The sequence below is a fragment of the Miscanthus floridulus genome, chromosome 14 (assembly GCF_019320115.1).
Source record: "Miscanthus floridulus cultivar M001 chromosome 14, ASM1932011v1, whole genome shotgun sequence".
NCBI lineage: Eukaryota > Viridiplantae > Streptophyta > Magnoliopsida > Poales > Poaceae > Miscanthus > Miscanthus floridulus.
In genome coordinates, this window is record NC_089593.1 from 72,552,139 (window position 1) to 72,562,467 (window position 10,329).

Sequence of the window (10,329 nt, forward strand, 5' to 3'; positions counted from 1 at the left end):
CTGCTGGGCTCTGTCGCCACGGCACCCCTGCGCCACTCTCCGGAGCAGGGCAGAGCAGGGACGGAGGGGAAAACAGAGTAGCACGACGGCGGTGCTTGGCTGCTGCGTCAGCACCTCAGCGGCGCTCCTGGTGGCGCTCGGCGGATCCAGTCGCTGCGGCGCGGATGGTGGTCCAGCGGGCTGGGCGAGGGCAGCTTCGTTAAGCGCGGCTCCGGCGTCCTGCGGCGCGGCGGCGCTTGCCTTCGGCGGGTCCGTGCCGTGCGTGTGCGAGCTCGAGCTCGAGCTCGAGCTTGGAGTTTCGCAGGCGAGGGTCGGGTCCGGTCCGCGCACGGCGAGGGCAAGGGCTGCGCTGGAGCAAGCAGCCGAAGAGAAGCAGAGCTCGTTCTCAAGCTTCCTGTGTCCGTCGACGGAGGTGTCGAGAGCCACGGTGGCCTCGCCGGCCTTTTATAGCTGCAAGTAAGGCGGTGGTAGTGTAGATATTTTGGGCAGCCGGAGATTTTTGCCGACATGAACTGCAGCGTCCACGAGGAGCACTGGAGAGCTCGCGTGCCTATGCTGGCCGCCGTGGTGGCAACGTGTGGCGGGGAGGTCGGGGAAAGGCCTGACAGGTGGGGCCCGTGAAGAGAGGGGATGACAGGTGATCCAATCTGGCGGTGAGAGAAAAAGGCCTGATAGGTGGGGTCGTGGCGGATTTCCTGTGCGGATATCGTGGTCGAATCGATGCGAGGACCAATTTTAAACGGTTTTGAGAGTTAAGAGACTGCGGGTGTCTGGTTTTTAAGTTGGAGGGCTAAAACTAAACTGCTGCCATTGTTGGAGGGCCAAAAACGGACTTTTTCCTTTTAGCTAAGGGCAGAACAAAAGGCACTCACAGTTTCACCTGCTGGTACAACAAAATAATGCAGGCAGAAAAGAAAACGCCTCATTTATTGCCGTACTAAAAAAACTATGTACAGTAACTGAATTGCTGCTGCCCTGCAAGAAACTGAATGTCCGAATTCCTTGCCTGAAAACCATTGTGATTGTGAGACTTCATGAAGCCAGTGTGGTCCGGGGGCAGTTGTCGACAGAGCAAGCGAGGATGTCCCGGTAGTCCCGCGAGATCGTGAAATGGTCGTACACGTTGCCGTCGCGGCTCTTCTTGTACTCAAACAGCAGGGACGAGTGGTTGAAGGCCGTGAGCTTGACGAACCCGTGGTCGAAGTCGGTGAAGTGGCTCCACTGGATCTTTGAGGCAGTGAATTCAGAAAGGTGGCTCCTGCGCCGCCGACGACAACATGCGTCGTCGCCTGGAATGGGCCGCTGTAGTAGTCCGACGCGTCGACGACGCATTGGCTCTGCAACAATCGAAAGATTTTACAGTCAGGTGTGTGTATATAACAGTTACAGGACATGTAAGTTTTCAGACAACAGGTAGTGCTTCACTCAAGCAATTGTGCTGATTGTGGATGGAAACTGAAGGCACACCTGATAGACTGGGCATGTCCTTTCGTAGCTGTGGACGTGTCCATAGAAGGCGAGATCGACCTTGTACTTCTGCCAGAGCTCCTGCAGCGCTTCCCGCCCCATAGGTTCCACGAACGTGCCTTCTGACTCGTAGTAGGCGCAGGACGAGTACCCAAGAACGCGGTGCGCAAGGAAGATGAGCCATGGCTGCTTCTGCCTGTCAACAGAAGACAGGCATTGCTCGATGAACTTGTACTGCTCGGTCCCCGGCCTCCAGTCCTCTTCCGTGTGAGCAATGCAGAACCTGAACATGCCATAGTCTGTTGCGTACCTGAAAAAGGATCAATGTTCAGTCAGTAATGGCGTCTGAAGAACCTGCCATGGCCTTGGCTGAGCCACCACTATAGTTACCAGAATTTTGCACGGTTCTCAGCTGGAGTGTAGAACACGGTTTGGGCAGGGACACCGCATTCTCCACCGGAGTCGAGATTTCCGTAGAATGAACCAGTGCCAGGCCAATCCCTCTCATGGTTACCACTGCAAAAATCCCTCTTCTTGTAAACAGTATACAGGAATACATGGGTGGAACATAATAAAGTATCGAACTGAGACACTCAGCTGACCTTCCAACCATGTATGGCACCCTTGAAGCGATTGGTTCAATCTGTGCAGTGAACTGGTCCCATTGAGACAAGTAGCCATTCGCGTAGCAGATGTCCCCAATGTGGACCACCATGTCGATGTTTTCTAGGTCACTGATGATCTGGTGAGTAGTGTTTAGTGAACCTGGCTGGAAGTTGTTGAACTCATTTGAACCATCTGCCTCTGCCTGTAAAAAGAAAATGTCAGAAGGTTGAGTACATTTGAGAACGAAAATAGGAAAAAGTCTACTTAACCCCCCACCTATCAAACTTGGTCTACTTCCCCCCAAACTATGAAACCGTCTGTTTTACCCCCTGAACTATCTAAAACCGTCTGTTTTACCCCCTGGGCGGTTTTCAGCGGCGGGTTTGCTACAGTAACAGCGGGTTTGCTACAGTACAAATTAATTGGAAAATCCAATTTTGTCTGTAATTAATTAGAATTTATCTATAACTAAGTTATACATAGTCCAATGAGTACGAAATTTTTACTATAGTTCAAACAAACAATAATTAGCGTACCATAAAAATTTCACCATAATTGGACAATAGAAGCTGCAGCTATGAATTATTCCAATTAATTTGAATACAAAATTAGATTTTCCAATTAATCTAAGGCTACAGTAAAAATTTTGTACTAAAGTATACCGTATTATATATTCACTATGTAGATCTACTCATGTGGAGTCCAATAAAATTAGATTTTTTATTTTATGATTTTTCTATGATTTACTATGATTTTTCAAAAATTCACCGAAAATAAATAAAAAAAAGGAAATTCAAAACCACGGGAACTGTAGCAAACCCAACGCTACTGTAGCAATTTGAATACAAAATTAGATTTTTCAGGGGGTAAACCGCTGTCAGAAAACCGCCCAGGGGGTAAAATTGACGGTTTTGGAAAGTTCAGGGGTTAAAACAGACGGTTTCATAGTTAGAGGGGGTGAAGTAGACCAAGCATGAAAGGTGGGGGGTGATGTAGACTTTTTCCATTTGTTATTTGACTGAAACTAGGATAGACATGGAAGGAAACATGTACCTTTCCCATGTCTCCAAATATGATGACTCGTTGCAAAGAATCTTGTCCAGGGTAAGGTGATGCTTTGAAGCTGTATGATTTGCTCCAGACACGGGTCCCATTCATTAGCCTATGGCCAAGCCTGTAAGAGTACCTGATTTTTTGCAAATAAACATGTTGCTTATTAGCTCACAAAACAGGTTGAACATATGGAAATGTTTAAATAGCCAAATACAAATGCAAGACAGAACCCATACGATGAATCTGGCCACAGATCCTTCAGGTAGCTAGTATGAATGTAACCAGGATGGCGCCAACCAATAGTTCGCGCAGGTGCCCCTGAGTTTTCAGGTTAGAAATTAAAAGAATTATCAATCTGCTAGTAAACTGCTGACTGTCGACAGATTCTTCATTCATATCTACGGAGATTAGGAAAATAATAATAACTTACCACACATGCTATTTCTGTCAAATGTTAATGTTCCAGCTGGAGCAAGAAACCGGCTTCCTCCTTTCTCTCCCCATTCAACAAAAGGAACTGCTTCTGTAATATCATAGCCACTTGTCCAGGTGACTGTCATCTGCAAAAACAAAGGCAATAGAGTCCCATTCTTAGATTGATCACCATAGTTAATTTATCTCCACAATGTATGTTTTCCTTTGTTGATACAACGTTGAGCTGAGAGCAGAATACTAAACTAATTTCTTACAAAAAAACATACACATTGCACAAGGTTTCGTCTAATCCATAAAACTGAAACGTTTGTCGCCATTGTGGAATGACAAGAAAGCTTACTTCATTCCAAGACTTCCCTTGTGCCAAACGTGGGTACACTGGTGCCTTTGGATTCGCAAATGCTACCTTGTTTGAGACAGCAATCAGCTTGGGCTGTTACAGGAGTGGCTTTTTGTTCAGATGGAGAACATGAATGAATGCACCTTCAAAAATTCAGAATTATACTGGATGGTAGAGAAGTTCAGAAGATGCTAGTAACTTTTTTGGCTTACCTTCAAGAGGCCTCCTGAGAAAAGTGCAAATGAGAAATCTTCCCTCTGGTTAATCAACTGAAGCTTCAGATAGCCCTTTCCAGTCTTGTTATAGTCATCATTTTTTAAATTTGCAAACTGGTACTGCAATGCATGAAGAAAATATGGGGAGAAAACCCAGTCAGGGTTCAAAAATAAATGGATTCAGAAAATCTGAAACTTGACGTGCTATTGTACACAAAGTCGAGTTAAACAGAACAGGGTACATGCTGACCTTGATAGGTGCAGTGCAAAGCACTGGAGGAGACTGCCTCTTATTCTCAGGCTCACAGATTGCAGCACTGACAATGCCCAAACAAGAAACATCAGACTGAATGTTGCCCTTTCTTTGCAAAGGAGAATTATGGAGACATTTATCCCCATCTGGTTGAATGAGCTTGTTGATCCAATCAATTAGCCAGACACCAATACTATTAACTATTACCTGAAATTCGCAGGAGAGAACACACCGATCCAATCGTCACTGGATGGGTTGGGATGGAAGAACTCCACATCCACCCATTCACTGTTCTCGCCCTGCAGCGCCACAATCCACAAGTTCCCTAGACTGTCAGTGTACCAGAAATTGACTCCCCAAACAAGAGTGGCGGTGAGGACTGGAGCTGACCTTGAGCCCAAGAACCAAAGGGGACGCTTTGACGTGCGCGGCATCTTCGACGGCGAGGACCGCCCTCTCGACGGCGATCCTCGACAGCGGCTGCTCACCGCCGCCGCCTCTGCCAGGGTGCGCCACCACGGCGCTGACGGCCAGCCATGTGGCGGCCGCCCATAGCAGCAGCGGCGCCCTTATGCTGCCCTGACGAACTCCCAGCTGAGAGAGCCTGAAACAAACAGCAGCTGAAATCCCTAATCACTTGTTGTAGCAATCTCCAAGGGGAAAAAAAGTTAGCGACTTGATGACGAACAGTGCTGGATTTGCGGATATACCCAATCATGGAGGGGAGCAGGAGCGGAATATCCCGGAACCAGAGTGGCGTGCGGAACTGAGAACGCCGCGAATGCAGAGCGTTGGCTGCGTCGCGCACATAAAGCTCGCCCGTCGCCGTTGACTCTGTCAGTGTCGGTGTCCAGCCATGTGCTCATGATGGTCAAATTCGCGCAATTACAAATATGGATCAGGGGCGCCCGTCGCCATGGAGAGCTCTGCTGTCGAGGTAGCCATGCTACATGTCACGACAAAACAAGAGAATTCCAGACCCTGACCAACTAATTATTGCATAGTCATATACTCCCTCCGTCTCTATTTACCTGTTGTTGTTGGTGTACGTATTACAAATTTAACTTAATTTATAGAAAATACGTATAACATTTATATCTCTAAATAAATTTATTAAAAAACTAAATTCAAAGATCTTCTAATAATACTAATTATGTACTATAAATATTAATATTTTTTAATATATATTTAATGAAAGTTGTTTTTCAAGAAACGTAAACAACAAATATTTAGGGACAGAGGGAGTAGACCATATGTGTTTCACGTCGCAAAAGAAAAAAAAGACCATATGTGTTTCAAAAAAATATCAATATAATCATATCATCCCGTTGACACTCAAATTAGGCCCAGATCAATTTTAAGAGGCCCATGATTAGCTTTACCCTAATCTAAATAAATTGTATGAAGCGACGTAATAATAGTACCACATTACTTTTCTAACAGGATAAGACCACCTCTGCTCCCTATAACAAAGGGGTACATGACCAATCAAGATATTAGACATACAATCAATCTTTTTATATTTATTATAATATATATAATATAATATAATATTAATTGGCTGAAAGGAGTAGCTCACCTTAATTTTGTTCTTTTTTTATTCTGAGTAACTTTCCTCTTCTCGCTTCTTTTGGATCTCTCGTGCAATCCTCCGCTAGAAGACTTTCATATTTTCTAAAATGAAATACAATAACATTTTGGTGATGTCTGAAAAATGTTTGTGGTTTCACCAAACAACAAAGAATTAAAAAACCACTAAATGCAAGCTAACACATCTAAGGAATGGAGAAAAATAATTTTTTACACCTCCATAGAGAGGCCCATATAAAATATAGAGTAAATTGCACTGTCGGTCCTTAAAGTATTGGACTGATTTCGTCTGGGTCCCCAAACTATTAAATCGAACAGTTGGCTCCCCAATCTACTTAATCCGGCCCATGTAGGTCCTAAACAGCCCAGGCGGTGTCAAGGCTGTCCACGTACGCACGTGAGGCACACGTGACCGTCGACAGGTACTTGCTTTTTAGCAAAAAAAACCCGCACGATCTTATCCTCTCCACCTCACTCCTTTCCTTTCTCTCCTCTCTCGAACCGATGTCGACGAAAGGGGGAACAGGGAAGGGGCGGAGCGTGGCGACGCCGACGACTGGTGCTGTTCGCGGAGGCGGCGCGGGCGGAGAGCGAGGACGACTTGACGGTCGCCGAATCGAGCTCGGTGCGACCAGGAGGCGCGGTGATGAGCCACGACTGATTACGTGCCCGAGATGCCATCGTCATAAGGTAGTAAAGTGTCGTTCGAAGCAGCCATGGTCCTTGGATCAGATCTTCTACACCTACCTAGATCACAATGTAAGTTAGGTTTGCCAGTTTGAGTTCAGTCCAAATCCGAGTATTAGAGTCAAGTTTTGAGTATGTGTGCTTTGTCTGTTTGATGAATCTGCAGAAGGATGGAACTGGTTGCCCATTTTTTCTTTAGGAGGCAGGATACATCAACCACTTGGAGACAGCAGCAGCAAAAGAAAAGGCAGCTGGGATGCAATCTAATGAAGTTACTGAGAGCCTGTTGGAGAAGAATGTCGACCTAGGAAATGGAGATGCCACAACTGTTGAAGTAGAGCATGCCATAGCTGTTGAAGTAGAGCTTAGAACTTTGATCAATATAGGATATGATATTGCAGGGCCCTTGAAATGCATTCTCTGTATGTGTTTGATAATTGTAGTTGTGCAATTGCTGCTGGTGTTTGTTCAGATGAAGAAGTGAATGGTGAATGTGAGGTAGGTTTGGGGAGTAGGAATGCTTTTGTTTTTGTGTGAACTTGTAACATTTCCATGTAAGAACTGGTAATGCTTTATGGTATCGATCATGTATGTTATCTAACTAAAATTTGTGGTATTTGTGACTGTAATTTCAGAAGAACACATATCACTTATGCAAATCTTGATTCATGTATGTTATCTGACTGAAATCTTGATTCTCCTTGACTCTGGAAGTGTTGGGACTCTTGTCAAAGATCTGTTGGTAGCAACCTATACTTTGCCCACTCAATCCTATGAGTCTGTGACATACTTAATGGCTGATGGATCACCTATGCAGTCTTCCACTATGGTTTCATAGTTGGCATGGTTTTTGCAAGGGCATACCTTCACATATGATGCTAGATCTGCTGGTAGCCCCACTTAGATTCACTGGAAATCAAAAGTCATGAGATTCCCTCATAAGGGTCAAAACATTCAATTACAAGGGTTACAGTAAGACTCCACTAACTATATTCAGATTGCTCCTCACAAGTTGAAAGTACTGATCAGAAGACAAGGCCTATTATAGTGTATGTCGATCTAGACATCTGTTGTAGCCCATTTGCTAGCATCTATGGACACTGCAAGACCAGATGGCACACATGGAGCAAAGTGAACATTTCTACCAGCAGATATGTAATTTAGCTACACCAAGCATTACAAAAGATGTTGCTATCCACAAAAGCAACTATACTGCTACCCTATTCCATGTTGCTATCAACAAAAGGCAACTATATCGCTTTCCTATTCCAGTCACAAAAGTTAGGTTGCCATGTCCACAGTTTCATGAAGCATTTTCAGCTATGGTATTCTTCCCTTGAACCCCTCCAATCTTCTTGCCCTTCTTCCCTCCACCTTGTCCAGCTTCGTTGCTCTTGCCTTGAACTCCTCCAGTCTTCTTGCCCTTCTTCCCTCCCCCTTGTCCAACTGTGGTCTTCTTGTTCACTACTGGTCTTGTAGTTGGCTGGTTGGACTAAATGAAGGTAGAGTCTGGCAAGGGTCCCAACTGCTGATTTAGGCTGCCGCATTGAGTGGGCTACAGGAGGCAGTATGAGATTAGTAGAGTAAAATAGATGTTGCACACAGTAGAGTACAATTGAAATCACACAAACCTGAGAAAGCATCTGTGAAAGCATTATTTCCTGTGTCATCTCTTCTTGCATTGGGTAATCAAAAGGTGGTGGTGCCTCGGCCTCTATGTCGTCCTACAAGAACAGTAATGTTAACAACTAAAGGGATGAGTGTCTAGTGTAACAGAACATAACATAGTACATACACCATGGTCATCAGTAACTATTAGAGGTATTTCTTCAATGCCACTTGGACTGATGCCAGCCTTCTTCAATTCACATGTCCTCACATTGTGATATGGTGATTTGCACCAACTGTAGTGCATTTTGGACCCATGCTTTGTTAGCTTAGGTCTATTTCTGCCTTGAACCTCATATGCTTGCTTTTTCCTTGCCTTTGGTGGCCTCCCAATTCTTTTCTCATAAACTGGTGGAGCAACTAGAGGTCCATCAGTCTTCTCCCAGTCAGCCATGTCCTTACATGGCCAAATGTTGTTGGCATATGCAGTTGTAAAAGCTTCAACAGAGTAACAGGCAGGGATCACTATCTCTGGAGGTATCCTCTCATGTCTCAAGTAGGAAATGGCACGGGAACATGGAATACTTGTGAGATCCCACCTCCTACAGTCACATTGCTTGTTGACAATATCAACAATGTATGTGTTTTCCTTGGACTGCACTTGGAATATTCCCTAGGCAGCAGGCATGGCATAACAAATATTAGCAAATTTAGCATTCTTGGCAATTTTTCCTTATCTTTGGGCAAACAGTTCCAACAAAGTTTTTTGCTTCCTTTTGTTTGTTGTAGTGTCTAGTCATTATTTGGTTTTTTATCATCTCCAACATACTTAGGATGGGTAGCTCCCTAGCCTCTAAGATGTACTTGTTAAAGACCTCACAGTTGTTATTGAGCAACACATCATATTTTGGGAAAGTGCTGAAAAAGGCTCTGACCCAGGTATTTTGTGTCATTTGCTCCAACCATTGGTGGGTAGCTGCATCTATTTCTTTCATTTTTTGCATGTTCTTCTCCCAATGACTCACACAGGTGGACCTAGCACATGTCAACAGCTGGTTTTTTAGGTTATCACCTTTGAAATGGACTTAGAAATTTTGGTACTGATGCCTCACACAAAATCTATGCTTAGTCTAGGGGTACACTTATGCCACAGCTGGGATAAGACCCTACAAAAATACAGTGGTAATGTGTTAGTGAACAAACATGCCACTGTTATTAGTCACTGATTATGCAGAAAACTTTGTGCAAATGTTATTTTACCTTTTGCTTGTCTGTCATGATAGTCCATGGGAATGTGTTGTCAATGCGGAGGTCATCTTTCAGGCTATGCAGAAACCATTTTCAGGACAAGAGAGATTCAACTTCCACCACTGCAAAAGCAATTGGGAAGATGCAATCATTTGGATCCATCCCTATAGTAGTAAGCAACCACCCTCGAAACTTTGTCTTCAGGTGACATCCATCCAAAAAGATGATTGGTCTGCATCCACTTAAGAAACCTCTTTTGCAAGCATCAAGTGATAAGTAACAACTACTAAATGCCCCTTCTATTAGATTAAGGTAGAAGCTGCTACCAGGATTGTACCTTCTCAACTCTTGCCCATAATCCCATAGCTGAGAGTACTACTTCAACTCATCACCATATATAGTCTCCAATGCAAATTTTCTTGCTTTCCAGAGCTTGGTTCTAGATGGAGTAAGGTTCCATTCCTTTTGAACAATTCTTGCAAAGTTAGGTAAGGTCATCTTGTTGTCTGCCCTAAATGTTTCCAAGTACTTCTCTGCAAGCCATTTGGAGGTACAAGTCTTGATCACCCACTTTTTCTAGCAGTTGTGATGGCCATTGTATGTCTTCACTAGAAAACAATTTGTCCTACTGTCCATGGATGCATAGAAGTTCCATGGACACCCTTCAGCATAATGAGCCTTGACTCTCTTCCTATCATTTCTAGGTATTTTGATCTCTACCCTATTCCTAATGCTATACTCTGTGATGGCCTTCCTCACAAGCTCAACTATACCAAATACTTGCCCTACACTGAATGATGGATTCAGCAAATCTTCCTACTGAAATT

General features: G+C 44.4%; 1 pseudogene; it reads right to left on the minus strand.

The window, feature by feature from the left end:
- Positions 1–889: 889 nt before the first annotated feature.
- On the minus strand, positions 890–5,259 carry LOC136504514 (probable inactive purple acid phosphatase 1; annotated as a pseudogene).
- Positions 5,260–10,329: the final 5,070 nt, after the last annotated feature.